Raw genomic sequence first — 17,045 nt, 5'->3', positions numbered from 1 at the left:
TCTCAATTGTGTTGTGTTTTCTGTCTGTGACATGAGTTTGAATGTGTGAGTGTGTTTGTGTGTGTGTGTGTTTGTTTGGGGTTCACCTGTGGTAGATACAAGGGGTGGATGAGCTCCTACAGACCCTCATTCACATGTAATTAGTCTGCACAAAGGGCTCGTTAAATCTGTAATCCCACATGCCTCCTCTCCCTTTGATAGCGTTGGTCAGCTGTGAGCGAATGGCTATTATGCTCCTTATAAAAGAGGGGCAGTTCAGCTCTCTGTATTAAGACCCCCACTGTGCACAGCAAAACTGGGGTCAACAGCACCCCAAACACACATCCATGCAGCAGAAACACTGTCTCGCCACATGTGTCATTAGATCAAACTGCAGTTCCACCTGTTTCTAAAATATGATGGCATGAAAGTGAGTTAAAAAATAGCAAAATACTGATTAAAGCTCTTGGCAAGCATAATGGCAAACGGCACATTTTACAGAAGAAATATTTAAAATCGAATAATGTAAATAAATTATTTTGTGTAAAAACTTTATTTGACCAATACGTAATGCAATTTAAAATAGTATTAATAATAATACTTCTCTTCCTCTTTTTCTCTCACAGCCAGACCCAATATCTCCCTAATTTTTATTGGGCAGTTGTTTAAATATGTATAATTTTGAAGCCCAGCAGGCATGTCCATCATTACAACAAAAATGCAGAATTACATATATTTTTCACAAGGGTGTGGGATTTTAATGGGGTTATAATTTGAGCTCCTGCGTGCTTCTATGGTCTGAGCATTCAGATTTTAGCTCCATGTCTGATGTTCTTCTAGAGCATTTGTGAGGATTATGTATTTTCCATCTAATTGTGACAAACATTTGGCGCTGGTTCGGGTGAGTGGGGAAATGACATTGCATCATCAGATTAAGTAGGTAATCCAGAGGTGTCTGTGTCTCTGGCTTTGTGTGGGAGGATATAATGAACACACTAATTAGGGGTATTATTTAGATAATGGGTGTAAATCTTTGTCTGAGTAGCTTAGGCGGTTATGATAAAACTGTAATGTGCAAATCCAAAGTCATTAAGATATTTAGTTGATTGTCCAAGATCTTTGGAAGGCGGCTAACTGATACCGCTGATTGATTCCCTTGTTCCCTGAACTTTTATGACTTGATGGAGGAAAAAACAACTCAAGTCTCTTTCTCCTGTGCTCTCCTGTGCAGGAGTTTGGTAGTTTAATGGCTGATTGGATTTTACCGCCTTTGCAACAGACCATTAAAAATCCACATGGATGTTTTTTCTCCTCTTGTATCCTGATCTCAAGATGTGAGAGTATAAATATAAGAGGTCATGTTTTCAGGGTCACTGTGGCTTTAAATTTTCTTCCAAATCGAGGCACATAACCTTTCTTTATGTACTGTATGCTTGAACCTCAGCATCACAACATCCTCATCATTCTAGCTAGCACATTTAACACTAAACTAGGGGAAGTCTATACTTGATTCTGATCGGTCAATATCGCCATCTGATATTTATTGATATTTGTCATCGTCCATGGCAATGCTGTATCAGAAATCAACATAACTAAAACAGATAATACAAACGTAAATAACGCTATCTTGTATTTCAGTTAGAGATTATCATGCAAATGACTTTAGTATTTAGTCTTTTCTGAATTATTAAATAAAATGATTCAAGTAGAATTATAAACTATATTAAAACTCAATATTAACTCAACATTTCATGTTCAAGGAAACAGATGACTGTACATAATCTTTTATATTCATATATATGAAGTTCGGCAGTAATACTCCAAGGACACCAGAACTTTAAAATAATCTTATGTTAGCATCAATGCATTCCCAGGCCTAGAACATTTGAACTCTCCAAATGTATGAACATTCCAATTCTAGAACATAAAAAAGCAAGAATCTCAGCATCATTTAATGTTCTAATGTCGACATACATTTCAACATTATATCAGAACTCTCCTAATTTGTCCTCCACATCAGATTCAGATCTAGAACAGTACATATACATGTGTGAATGTCAGCATCAAAACACCTCCAATGCTATAGATATCTTCTATAATGAAGGATAACATTTGAACATTATAGAATATTGGAACTCTCCTAATCTTTTGAGCATCAGAGGTGGACAAAGTATAACTTCCTTACTTGAGTGAAAGTACAGATACTACTGGTCAAATATTACTCCGTTACAAGTAAAAGTTGTAAGGACCTATTTTTACTTAAGTAAAAGAAGTACTCGTTTTTTAAAAGTACTTAAGTATCAAAAGTAAAAAGTAAATGTCAATGCATTGTTTTATTATTGTTGCATTGTTGTATGTAATACTTATAGTACCTTGTGCCCCTGAATCTATGCCTGCCTATACCTACCCTCATATCAATATCAAATTTATTTCTAGTTCCATAGAGGGATTAAATGAGATTGAATAAATGCACTCAATAACGTCCACAATGGTTTCGGACACCCAAATGGCTGTTCCCTCAAATAGTGCCCTATTTAATGTTTTTTGGCTTTTAGTATGAATATGTTAGCCTTACTGTTATCTATAGTGTTCTCCAAAACAATGACAAAATTCGCATTTAGAAGACCAAACCCAACGTTGAAAATGAAAATTGGGTTGATGTCAGTCGGGTTCTGACGTCAACCTGACTTTCATTTCCAACCAAAATCCAACGTCTGTCCGACGTAGAATGTTGACGTCAACCGGACACGTTGGGTTCTGACGTCAAACCGTTTCCAGAAAAAATAACACTCAAGTAAAGTACAGATACTCAAAAAGTGTAGGCCTAAGTACAGTACTCCAGTAAATGTACTTTGTTACTGTCTACCTCTGGATCTATAACAGTAAAATTATATTCATGTGTGAATATTAGCATCAAACACAGATGATGTTCTAGATATCTATAATACAATTTCAACATTTTAGAACATTAGAACTCTCCTAATGTCTTGAGCATCAGAACATTCCAGTGATCTAGAACAGTAAAATTATCTTCATAAGTGATTATCAGGAACAAAACTACCTTTCAGTGAACAGTTCTTGAAATAATAATTTTTTGATTCATCTAAAGAACCTTTTTACACTATAAATAACATTTTATGCAATGAAATGGTTAATGTTTTTCATGAAGCCACAGATGCTGATAAATAACCTTTAATTTGAAGAGTGTAAACAACTCTCTTCATGTGTGACCTCAGCATCAGAACATTCCCATGGTTCTATAGAACTCCCCTCATGAACCTCAGAACACTCACATAATTCTAGAAGAGTAGAATCCTGAAAGCCCACGGATCGATAAAGATGGGCTAACCTCAGATTAAACCCAGATTTCAACCCCGGTTTGTTTCTCTGGGGATTTATACAGAAGTATATCAGTCCTGATCAATACAGCTGTCTGAACTAGGGGTTAAAATGGCTGTTAATCTATCTAGTTGAACACTGATGGCCACACTAACAGCTGAAGCAGGGCTGAGTCCGTGCATACGAATCCCAGGTCAGGACAGACAGCAGTGATGGACTGTGTGTGTGTGTGTGTGTTTAGCTGTTAGTGAGCATTAAATTGTTCAATTGCACATTAAAAGAATACTACTACTTTGTTTAGAACTTTCCCCACTAACAGGGAATGTTCTGGCAATGTTATGAACAAATGTTCTTCCAGTAACATTTATATACAGTTAGTTTAAAGTAATCTGGCCTTTAATAATGTTCTCAAAACGTTAGCACAAAAACATTATTATATTTTTTAGTTGAACGTTTATACATTTTTTATTTTTAAATGTTACTACTTGTTTCAGAATGTTTAGAGAACATTCAAAAGTAACATTCCCATAATGTTTGAAGAATGATCAAATGTTTCCTTAATGTTCGCATGGCCGAGTAAAAATGTTGTGTAAAAAGTTATGAAAAAAATTCATAACTTAATGGCAACATACCAAAACATTCTTCGGACATATTTTTGTTAGCTGGGTTGTGTGTGTGGTTAAGTGGGTGTTAAAATATGATTGTGTATTGTATATATGTTCTATGCATGAATATGCATGTAAATAAATATGCTTAAAAAGTGTGAGACAAACAAGAAATTCTGTGTTTTTTTTAATACACATTTTCTCTTTTTCTCCTCTCAAGTCTCACTAAAGCGTTCACCACGTTTAGGTCACTTTCCCAAGAGCCTGTCTCCCCCTTCCCAAACAGATAAAAAATAGAGAAAGTAGGAAAAAAAGAATTGAGTGGTTTAAGGCAGGACACCATCTGTCCTCCGCCATAAAGGACCAAGGACATCTTGCGGTGTTTGTGTGTGTGTGAGTGGGAGGGTGAGATTGTGAAGTGGTTTGCTGGCCCAACAGAGGGGCTAGAGGTGAGAGATTTGGAGAATGAAGGGGTGAAACAGAGAAAGGCTGAGTGGCTGCTCACAGAATTCCTGCTAAGAGTGAAGCAGTCTGCGCTGTCGCTGGTGCTTCATTTAAAGCTGCCTCTGTGAGTGTGTGTGTGTGTGTGTGTGTGTGTGTGATTAGTGGACCCCCAATTGTTAGCGATCTCCTAAAGCTGCCTCTTGCAGCTGTGACCCCCGCGACCCTGTGGCACCATGGCAACCGTGAGACCTCCATCCTCTCCCAAAACTCCCATTAGTTTCCAGTGTCATCTTCTAATAGACCAAAATAATTCAAAATATATAGGGAACTGCAAAACTGGCCTCATTTTACACCCAAAAGGGGGATTTCACAGCAATGCAATAAAATAAAAATTTTTGGTTCCCCAAAGCACCTTTCAGTGAACAGTTCTGAAAATAACCAATGGTTTCTTAGTGTAATGAACACTTTAAAAGTGAGGAAAGAAACTTTTTACACTATAAAGAACCTTTTGTGCAATGAAAAGGAACTTTCTTCATGGAACCATTAATGCCAATGAAGAATCTTAATTTTTAAGAGGAAGTTGAAATCTGTTTCTAGATTTGAGTAAACACAAATACAAATGTATCCATTTAAAGAATTCCACATTGTAAGATGTACTTGTCATTTTCCGCCAGGACATTATGTGTTGGGTTTACGGACATTTACTTTAACAATATAATGCAACACAATGCAATGAGAATTCAAGACGGAAAATTCCTTATTACCGCAGTATATTGTGCCCTATTATGGAATTTATTATACTTAATTTATAAAATCACATTTGAATTATTTCTTCCATATAAAACAATTATTGTTGTAAAAGTCTAAGTTTGAACTAAACTAGAAAAAAAAATCAATTTCAGAATGGTTGATTAAAAACTCTTTACAAGTAGGCCTATCTTCCAAATATCAAGTTACAACACTTGTATTAACTGTTGCAAACCATCATAGTTTAATATTATATTTTTTTGTCATACATTTCTTGGTTTGATGATAGTGATGGCTGATTTTACAGTATTTTGGCAGAAGCTATAGTTTCTATGGTAATTTTTTAAGGGGAGGACAGCAGAAGTGAAAAATGCCTCTGGGATGATACAGTTTGTCTTCATCAAACGGAAAGAAATAAAGATAAATTGATGAAATAGCCGTAACAGAAGGGGAACAAAGTACCATGACACATGCTAGTGCCGTTCGACTACATTTCCATACACAAAGCAATTCATGTACACACACACACACATTACACACACAACCTCCCAGCAGTGGCTAATGAGATGGTTCTTCTACTCAAAACAGTCAGAGTGTGTTTAATGAAAAGTGGTGTGTGTGTGTGTGCGTGTGTGTGTGTGTGTGTGTGTTAAATGAAAGTGTAATTACTTTGTGTATATTAACAGATGTGCTCTGTTTGCCATGGTCCAGTGCAAACGGACCGAGGGCTGTTTCATGAGATTGTGTGTGTGTGTGTGCTAATGTGTGTGTCTATGATGGCTGTGAGAATACTTCATAAATTCACTTGCGTGTCTGTGGAGGTCAGCGTGTCTCATAAAGACCCTCAGTGTTAGCAATAAATGCTAACGCTTTTTATTGCTAAAATGCGTCCGAAAAAATGCCACAGCAGCACAGCACCAAGTGTGTCTTAATGTAAACATTATAAACTAATGCTCTCTTTGGGACAAATCAAAAATGAATTTTTGCAGTGATGCCATAGCAGAACCATTTTTGGTTCCCCAAAGAACCGTTCAGTGAACAGTTCTTAGAAGAACCAGTTTTTCCCTTTAGCGTCGAGAACATTTAAAAAACAAAGGTTCTTTATTGGCATCTGTGGTTCCAGGAAGAACCCATATGGAACCTTTCCATTGCACAAAAGGTTTTTTATAGTGTAAAATGGTTCTTTAGATTTTTTAAATGTTCTTCACACTAAAAAAAAAGGTTATTTTAAGAACTGTTCACTGAGATGTTCTTAGGGAAACCAAAAATGGTTCTTCTGTGGCACAACCACTTTATGAAACCTTATTTTTAAGAGTGTAAACAATATGTTGTTCAATGTAAAGCTTCCACAGACGTTAAAGGGTCTTCATGGAACCATTGATGCCAATAAACAACCTTTATTTTTAAGATTGTAAAAACCAAGGAGGTCTGTGTCCTTCTTGAATACAAATGAATGCAAACAGAAATTTGATGCTTGAGGCTTCACTCAAGATGCGTGTGTGTGTGTGTGTGTGTGTTTGTGTGCACATGAGCCAACGCGAAATCTCCTGTCACCGTCAACCGGCACACATCACATACTGTTTTTCTGGAACGCTCTGCTCTTGTTTCTGACTGTTTGTTTGTGTGCTTGAATGTTAATGAAGTGGGAGCCCAGCCGCTGTTTACAGGCTGGAACAGTCGTTCCAGGAGTCTGACCTCCTTAGAGGGACACGCAACACTCTGTATGTGAATGAGGAATGTGTGTGTGTGTGTAATTATGTGTATGTGCCTGTGTGTTTCAGAATGTGTAGGTGTGTGTGTTGGTCTGAGGAAGGGAAAAAAGAGGCACTCACTGCTCCTATTGAACTTGACCTGCAGGCCTGATCAATGTAGCACAGCGTGTGACGGAATGAGAGAGCCGACTTATTACCCTGGAGAAAGAGCGAGGAGAGAGAGAGATGATGGAAGGCAAGACACTTTAGTTAAAGGCAGAATCTTGAAGGGGTAAAGAGAGCCGACGGGAAGAAGAAGAAAAAAATGTAGTGCAGCATTTGTATTTTTCCTTTGCTGAGTCTGTGTATTTCCATTACTCAGAAGAGGACGCTCTGTGAGGTTCATTTGCACACAAGAAAAGCTCTTTGATCTGTGTTATAGGGTGTTTAAAACTGCTGAGTTTGCCCCAGATTAGCTCTCTTGTTTTATTATCTTAGCAGAGATGAATTTAGGGATGAATGATCGTTGCAAAGGTTGTCCAACACCCTCTTTCCTTTTGCTTTTCTATATGCATCCTGCTCAATTTAATAGTCATGATGTTTTGTTTACATTTTATTGAGCATGTTTAATATCTAAGGTTCAGGTGTCTGATTCTGATACAGATTCCTACATGTCAGAATCTTGATCCTGGTTTGGATTCTGACTCTGATTTTGATTCAGATTCTTATCCTGACTGTTCACACAAGTGATATCTATAAAGATTATTATAATAATAACTATATGAACATCCACACCAACGAACAATAACATTCTGTTATTCTAAGCGCTAGCTGCAGTTATTTTGCTTTTTAAAAAGTTTCTGATTGGCTGTTAATATTTTTTTAGTGTTCATCAGCTAGAAGTAAAATAGTTTTGAAAGTGATTTTAATAATATTGTTCCTCTGCGTTATTATCATTATGAGGTGTGGGTGTCTCTATTATCAATTAGTATAGTTATTGTTGTAGTTATCATCCCTGGTGTGAACAGGCCTTGATTCTAATTTTGTTCCTGATTCGAATCTTGATCCTTTAATTAAGGGTGTGTTCACATTTGGCAGGTTTGGTCCGAATACATTTTCGTGGGAACACATTTTTAGGGGGAAACAACACAGACCGAAGATGCAGCAGCAGATTTTTGTTTGTGTGTGATGGAGGAATGCTTGGCACTCTTTTGACATATTTCTCAGTTCTCAGCTAGTAAAATCATATGTATGCACATACAACCAGCACATTTAGCCCAGAACACAGCATTGTTTTTTTTAATTCGGTAAGTTCTGCCACAAAATTGGTCTTAAAAGCCCTTTTTTTTTTGTATCTTTACCTTAAATTAGAAAAATTCTAAGCAAACCAGGACTAAATGCATCATTTATTTTGTGGCCCGGACCAAAATAACCAAGAGAACCGAACAACAAGTGTGGACACTGATTTTGAGTTTTATTTTTATTTTGACTCTGATTTTGATTCAGATTCTGTTCCTGACTCTGATTTGTTTTGTAGTGGCCAAATGTAAGTCTTTGAGTAGTTCTGATTGGCTGCATCCAAAAGCTTAGAAAAGCTGCCTTCAGAGGACGGATTCCAAGGTAGGAAGGCATCAAGGCACGTCCCAATCCAATGTTAGCTTCACTTCCTGTCTCCTGAGATACCTTAATCTGATTGATTTTTGAAGGCAGCATAGATGTATCCTTCACTGCCTTTGATATCCCACAATTCTGTGCTTTCCATTCTGTGACAGTAAAAAATAAAGATGGCATCTGAAAGTTGCCGTGGTCAGTTTGTGTGTAAATCGTTTTCCACTTCTGATGTAATTTCTGGTGATAAATTTCTATTGTAGAAATTAAATATTAGTTTACTTCTCACCAAAGATCGCTCTATTTTGCTGTAGATCATTAAACCGTTATGCTGCCTCAGAAGTCTGTCTGAAATCAGTTTCGTGAGGTAGCTTTGTGCGCAAACGCTGCCTGCAAAGTCATTGCCTGCAGGGCAGTTAGGTAACAAGTCACATGCCTGTTTTTGGACACAGCCGTTGACTGTTAATGCAGCAAAGCATCATGGGAATGTGCTGTTTTTGCTCTCTCTCTCTCTCTCTCTCTCTCTCTCTCTCTCTCTCTCTCTCTCGTAGGAGTGTATTTAATTGGGTTTAATTGGGTATATATATTTATTTATTTATTTAGGTTTTTAGTACCATGGGCTGTTTTGTCAAGTGGTACTTGTGTAGTCAAGGCTGTGAGAGAGATGGTTGATCTGGGTAGAACTATTTACCCATAACTCTGCATCCAGTGCACATCAGGTGTGTGTGTGTGTGTGTGTGTGTGTGTGTGTGTGTGTGTGTGTGTGTGTGTGTGTGTGTGCGCGCGCATAAGGCAATGATGCAAAATCCAGCATCTCTCTGATTATCCTCCCACGGCAACAGTGGCCTGATTGTCATGGTTACGGTCATGGTTAAGGTCACCGATACGCCTGTCTGGGGCGTGATGTAAATTAGAGGTTGTGGTCCTGGGTCCCGTCCCTCTGGTGACCTTTGGCCTTTACTCACCTGTTTGTAATCGATGGATCTGGAAGGTTTGATTGATTGCTCCTCAGAAATGCCACAGGAGCAAACTAAGATACTACTTATCTGCACACGCTCATTTGACTTCTCGTGAGGTCACAGATGTCGGTGCATGCGCAATTGCATGTGTCTTCAAATAATATATGTTGCCCGTCTGCATGCATGCGGTGTGATTTCTAAATCAATTGCACGTCAGCCAATAGAAATTGATGTGGCTTTGAGTAGCAGAAGGCCGTCCCACCCACAGGATCCCTCAAATTCAATTTGGAATCAGAGGGCAGAGAAGAGGTGAGCGACTCAATATCTCATTCATTTCAACAACACACAAACACACACGGACGCGCACACATCACAAATACCCCAGAAATAGACCCCCACCACTGCTACCCCACATAAAACCTCAGATCTCAAGAGCAGGACTTATTGAAGACCACTTGCCCAAAGTAAATCCCCCCATGCCCTACTCTCCACGCATGCTGGGTAATGACTTGGCTTGAGTTTTAATGTCTACCACTGCCCCTGGGAAGACAGCGTGCATCTTTTTTTTGTTATTGTAAAGCTCACAAAACAGCCCTGGCATTCATCAGGAACGCTAAACGTTAAATACTCAGTGAAAATGTTCATCAACCTCCTGCTCCCTTCACTCCTCCTGCCTGTTAGTGAGTGAGGAGGAGAAGGAGCGAGTGTGATGGAGGAAACGCTCCAGTGCTCAGAGTCGCAGTGCCCCCGAACTCTAACCCGTGATAGATTGGGTGCTCCTGCAGCGTGACAGACGAGCGATTGATGGAAGGAATGGCGGATAGATGAAGGGAGAAGCGTAGAGAGATAGTGTGAGGGGAAAACAGAAGGGAAATAAGCTTGAAGCGGGTGCTTTCTTTAATTGTATAGTAAATGTAAAATGTTATTTTACCTTTATTGGAACATTAATGGTGTTTTTATTATTATTATATAAATTATATAATTATAAATTATATAAGTATTGTTATTATATAAATGATTTACATTTAAAAATGAACAAATAGTTTAAGATCACTGTCAGATATTAAAAGAATATTCCAAGTTCAAATCAAGCTGTATTGACAGCATCTTGTGAATGAAGTTGAGTTACCACAGAAAATGATTTTGACTGTCAGTGGTTCCAACCTTTAACATCCATAGAACATTTCCATTGCACAAAAGGTTCTTTAAATTGGAAAAAGTTTATATAGATATTCTTTGAAGAACTGTTTACTGAAAGATTTTTTGGGAAACCAAAAATGTTTTTTGGCATCATTGCGAAAACCCCCGTTTGGAACCTTTATATTTAGGAGTGTTGTTCCTGTGGCTCAAACAGTCAGGGTTTGATCCGAAATGCATGAACTGATAAAATTACAACTTAAATAGATAGATAGATTTTATTTGTCCTCTAGAGGAAATTTGTTTCCACCATATGCGATCCAAACACACATTGAATATTAAGAACATGAACATATAAGCATATACAAAAAAACAAAAACAAGAGAGCATACCTGACGTATCAATGGTCGTGTTTTCTATGTATTTAGAGCTCATATAGATACATGAATACAACTCTAACTAAACTTGGCCTTTCTACACATCGGCAACCTATACGGCCAGAAGGCAGAAGGATAAAATACTTGTAAAGTGGGTGTTCTGAGTCATTTAAGATTTTTTGTGCCTTTCGCAACGTAAATGTCAAGACACTATCCGATAAATTGGGGGTAGGGATACCAATAATTTTACTTGCTAAATGAGTTATCTTTAAGAATTTGTTCTTGTTGGTAACTGTAAGCATATGAAAAAACAAATGGCACCATAAGTAAGGACGGGCTCAATAAGAAGCAGAAGAAGATGTGGCTGAACAGACAAGTGCCTAAGTTTACAAATAGCTGTCTTTGTTGACAGCGTTTGTAAACCCCTAGAGTGTGCTGGTTGAAATTGAGATTTTGATCCAAAATAATGCCAAGATATTTGAAATGCAGTTCATATAAAACATAAATATGTAAAATATATAACTCACTGGGCACTTTATGTACACCTGTTCAATTGCTTGTTAATGCAAATATCATCACGTGGCTGCAACTCAATGCATTCTGAAGTTCATCAGAATGGGGAAGAAGGGTGATTTAAGTGACTTTGTGAAATCTACACAAAGAATTAAGGCAGTTCTGAAGGCAAAAGGGAGTCCAACGGTACTAGCAAGGTGTACCAAATAAAGTGTCTGGTGAGTGTAAATGTAAAAAGTTATTCAACGGACATTTAATTGAATTCCAGGCAGAGGAACTTCTATTTATGTGTTGCTGACATAATTCCTGTGGGTATTTTGCATTACTTGCCTTTCATGGTTATAAGATAAGCTGAAAGATTTGCAGGGACGAGATAAGTGATTTTATCACACACTTATATAGTTTTACTTCATTTATCGATTTGTGTTCAATTTACCAATTGAGGGACAAATGACGATCATTTTCTGTGGTAATCGACAGCATCTGACGTTTGTTTTGAACCCAGACTACTGTACTGAAATAATATTGAATATTCATGATCAAATCTTTATTATTCATAGGCTTCCACAAAAATATTCATGATATCAGTGCCTTTGGCTATCATGTGTTTTCAGAGCACAGAAATGATTCTTCACTAATTTCATCTGAGATCTAATCTTATCAAAATTCTGGTAGTGCGGAAGGCCCGACTCGAGGTTTGTGTGTCTCTGTAATGGAATTTGTTTCACTGCACAGAGTTTAAGCACAGCTAGTGATTCAGTGCAGCAGGGCATCTGGGTCTCTCTCTCTCTCTCTCTCTCTCTCTCTCTCTCTCTCTCTCTCTCTCTCTCTCTCTCTTCCGGCCTCCACGGCACAAGCGTCATTTGTTGACTGGCAGGCAGCGTGCCAGGAGCAGCATCAGTAAAATGCTGCTGAATTATACAGCCTTTACGACTCACGCTATAAAGCAGCCGTTTAAGGGGAACATCGCCATTTAAAGAAAAGACATAGTGTTGCTGTTTAAAGCTTTTATTGTCCATAAAACAGACTCACATTGATTGTCAGGGAAGGACCCTCACTAGGTTGAGCATAATAACTTAAAATGAATGTGAAACAGGTGTGTGTGTGTATTCTTAGGGATGTTTCAGGTGCATGTGCATGATAATTCCTCTGTATATTCCTAAAACATATTTCTTTAATTATATGTTGTTTGTGTGTGTGTGTGTGTATATATACAGTAGCCTATATATATATTTAATACATCAATTAGTTAAATGCACATACACATATCTATGTACACAGGCATCTCTCTCTCTCTCTCTCTCTCTCTCTCTCTCTCTCTCATCACACACACACACACACATATATATATATATATAGGCTAGTTGCTTATATGTGAATATGCATAATTTCACACCAAAATTAAAAGAATTAAGTAATTTTATTTTGTTACAGAAAATGCTGATTATGATTTTTTTTCAATGTGACATTTTCATAAAATTTAGAAAATAAATGAATTATTGTAATGCATAAAATGTATTATATATTATTGAAGTAATTTAAAGTAAATTATTAGTATCTCATGGTATTTACTGCCTTTATATTCATCATTAAAAAGACCATTTTACTTGTTTTACTCACTGTATAGAAGTAATAATAATCTATTGAGAATCATGAGAATATGGCAATTACAAAAAAACTCATTACAATAATGAGAATTTAAAAGGATGATGTGCTTAATTGTTGTTAATATAATGTCACAATGCAAAGAAAAATATCATATCAACCTAATCATATCGACTGAATTATTAATTTTCCCAAAATATAATTTCTTATTTTTTGTCATACGGTTTTAGTTTCATTCACCCATATGGGTGTGTGTGTGTGTGCAGGTATTTGTTTGATGAATTGGTGGCTGCTGTTTCTTACTCTCTGTAAAGCTGTTTAAGAATCCAGTCACATTCTAGACCGGCAGTAAAAGAGCCCTCTCCCCCTCCTCTCTCTCTCTCTCTCTCTCTCTCTCTCTCTCTCTCTCTCTCTCTCTCTCTCTCTCTCTCTCTCTCTCTCTCTCTCCTCCCTTCATCGTTTTCTCCTTCCCTGTAGCTCTTTCACACTCCTTTCTCTGTGTGCCCCCCTTTACCTCCCCCACCCCTCTCTCTCTCTCTCTCTCTCTCTCTCTCTCTCTCTCTCTCTCTCTCTCCGTGCAGCTGATAAACCCTCTCACTGCGTTTCCAGGTCTGCCACCCTCACATCAGCTAGACACTGATCTCTGCCAAGCTGTCAATCAAACACGGTACAGACGACTGATACGCAGGTGAGAGACAGACAGCGAGAGAGAGAGAGAGGAGAAGGAGGAGGGAAGGGCTGCTAAGGTCTCTCTTGATTCCTCACCGTCTCTATGATACACTTTCTCTCCGTTTTATGACTCTCGCCCCTTCATCTTTCTCCTCGTTTCTTGTTTGCGTCTTTTGGTTTTGTTTAGTTTCGTCTGACTGCCAGTATAAACACACCTGCCTCGTCCTCGCAGGTTTGACACGCCGATGATTGACAGCCGCACTGAGGGGCGTTCAGTCAGCGCGAGGGTCTGAGAAAGAGAAGGAGAGAGCGCACTGACAAACAGTATGGCGTTTTAAATGTCATTCTTCATATCTGTCCACTTCAGAGTGTGTGTTCAACCCGTATCACACTGCTGCAGCCTCAACGCACACACATACGGCGGCCGGAGACCAAAGCAAATCTACTTATTGTGAGCTCCTTTGTATTATTTCTTTTCGTGCTTGACACACAGAAAGTGAATAATCTGGTGCAAGCGATGCGATAGCGACCGAACAAAAGAGAGATTCATTCAGCAAAATGCCAGTCATCATTTTCAGCAGAATATGTCACGGTGATATAACATGCTGGGCATACCACATAAAACCATAGGCTACTATTTGAAATTTATTAATTTTGGGACATATAGCATAAACTTAAAAAAAAAAGTCAATGTGCCTCAGTGGTTCTCAACTTTTTTTTTTTTAAGGACAAAATTAACTGAATACACCATAAGATTTTAAGTAATGGGCCAAACAAATTAAAGTCAGCATGAAATGGAAAGTATGATTTTATTTTCTCCCCTATTGGGACGTATATACGAGTCAAACAGCTTCTTAAACTAGCTATACAAAATGTTTGGTTGGATGTTGGATAGTTGTCATTTGCCAATAGTTCTGTGATGACTTATTTTTGTAGGCTAACCCAGAAGTTAGCATCACCCAATGCTATGATTTTTCCATTTGATTTTGGATTATAGCAGAAAATAAGGTATGTGACCAAAATAAGTGTTTTATTATACACTTTATCATGATAATCTTCACAAATGAACACAACTTCAATGAATTTTGAAACCTAAATACAATCGCCTTATAAACAACTACACTACGGTCGCCTGACTTCAACATCACCATCATAGCTTCTGACAACTCTTCCAGTCTTTGTTTAAAAACATTTTCCCTGAATGTTCGAGTTATAGTTGCAAGAGTGTGATTGAGAGTTTACCTGTTCGGCTTGTGATGTTTAATGTCCCTGACAACCTCCGCATCCCATTTAGACACTTCAAGACAAGTAAAAGCTTTAAAAAAGGGTGAGGCTACTGAAGTATATTATTTAGTAGAATAAAACGTGAAAATATCCTGACCTTATTTTAGGTAGGCTCCAAATTCATAGTAGGCTATTCATAAAACAGTATGTGAAAAGTACCTGGATGACTACCTCCGGCGAGATTCTGAAGTGTGCATTTGACACTTTACTGTCCCATAAGTCCATTGGGAGAGGATTTGTGAATGGAGGTGAAGTGACAAAACTGACGACGGTCACACGGTAATGACATCATGGCAGATGTAGTATGTCCAAATTTCATTCATTCTTCACATTCATATACAGAACATGCTTTTTAACAGTCGTGCAGTAAGTTTCAAACCAAATGTAGTACCTGTATGCGATTTCGGACACAGCAATTGACTTCGGGACGATGGAACCAGAAATATCGATTCTGGGTTTTGGCCTACAAAATTACATCATCGCTGCAGGACATTACTGCGATCTCATGTAAGGGGGAAGTTGCTTGATGGGATAGATCTTTGTCAGGGAAACTGTAAAAAAAACAAAAAAAACAGTAATTCCCTGTGTGCCAATTCACATAATATCCACCCTTAATAGTATTCAAGATTAGTGGCCTTAAACAACCTAGATGGATAGTATGCGTATTGGGATGCAAGGATTATTTTTGTGTTTGGTACAGAAAATACTTGTCACCTTTAGTTTAGATGGTAACACTTTTCACCTGAGAAAACATTTTCTACTGTGAATTTTGTTCCCAAAATACAGCATGACAAAAGAAAGAGTCGGAAGCAATTACAATTCGCATTATTGTAACATAAAAAAATATGATGACAGTAAAAAAGCGTGTGACTGTTGTTGTACTGGTGGCTGAATAACTGATCAGTTGGAGACATAAGAGCCACCATCATCTTCATCTGAACAGCTGGAAGTTAGCAGGCTGAACGGTCACGGGGTCACGTTCAGTACAGCAATAGCATGACATTCAAATTGCACATAAAGCATAATTGTAACCCAAACCGGTGAGGTGTCTCACCATGGCAGGGGCCAAAGAACTTCACCACACTAAATTCAGCTTTATTCAACCGTCCATTATGTAATTACACTCACGCATACACAGACACAAAGACTTGAGCAAATGATCATCTAATTGCTGCGGAGCGGTTAACTGTATGTGTTGCTGTCCTTGTTGATTAGATTCTGTTTCAGTCTTTGCATCTGAATGTGATGTGTGAGGTGTTCGTGTGTTAGCGCATTAGCGAGGTGTCGGAACGAGGGGCCCATCAGCTCGTTAATGAGCAGAAACGCTAATCGTGTTTCACACTGACACAAACGCAATTAAAACATCTGTACCGCGGCGACCTGATCTTGCACGTCTTTCTCTCCTTTCCCTTAATGCTAATGTTTTGCAAACAGAGAGCGAGAAATTGCCAAGTGCAGTTGACTGTTATTATGACACCTGTCAATCATAATGGCTTTAAAGTCTTAATTCAGAGCAGTGATGTCTCACTTTTCATAAATGAGAAGACGGTAATAGCCTGTATGAAAGCTGCTGCCATGATGCTAAAGTCTTTAGAGTGATTGTTAGCACTTTGCTAAGTAGTAACATTCTGGTTGTTTGCTAGGTGGCTCCTTGTGAAAAAGAAGTAAAGTCACATACAAAATACATATACATACACACAGATACACACACACAGTGTATTTACAAACTTTTATGTTAGATGTGATTAATCTATTTGACAGCACTATTTAAAATGTACTTCAATGTAAAACTTTAAATTTGACATTATTACAAATTGCCTATCTTAAAAGTGTACTTAAGTGAGAAACATTGTCATGAAAGTGTTCCCTCTTTAAGTGTCTCTTTAATATTAATTTCATTAATATTATACAATGTGTGCAGTAACTACTGCCTTGTTGTGCCCAGGAGTAAATCAAAAAGACATGAACTTTCTTTTATTCCACGTGCTCTTAAACTGTTTTATAAATAACTTACAGGTTCTCTTTGTATGAAGCCTGATGTATTTCTGGTTTTTCTATGCACCTGTTTTGCTCCTCCTGATTGTTACT

Source organism: Phoxinus phoxinus (genome assembly GCF_949152265.1).
Source record: "Phoxinus phoxinus genome assembly, chromosome: 9".
In the NCBI taxonomy this organism is placed as follows: Eukaryota; Metazoa; Chordata; class Actinopteri; order Cypriniformes; family Leuciscidae; genus Phoxinus; species Phoxinus phoxinus.
This window is presented reverse-complemented; position numbering follows the sequence as displayed.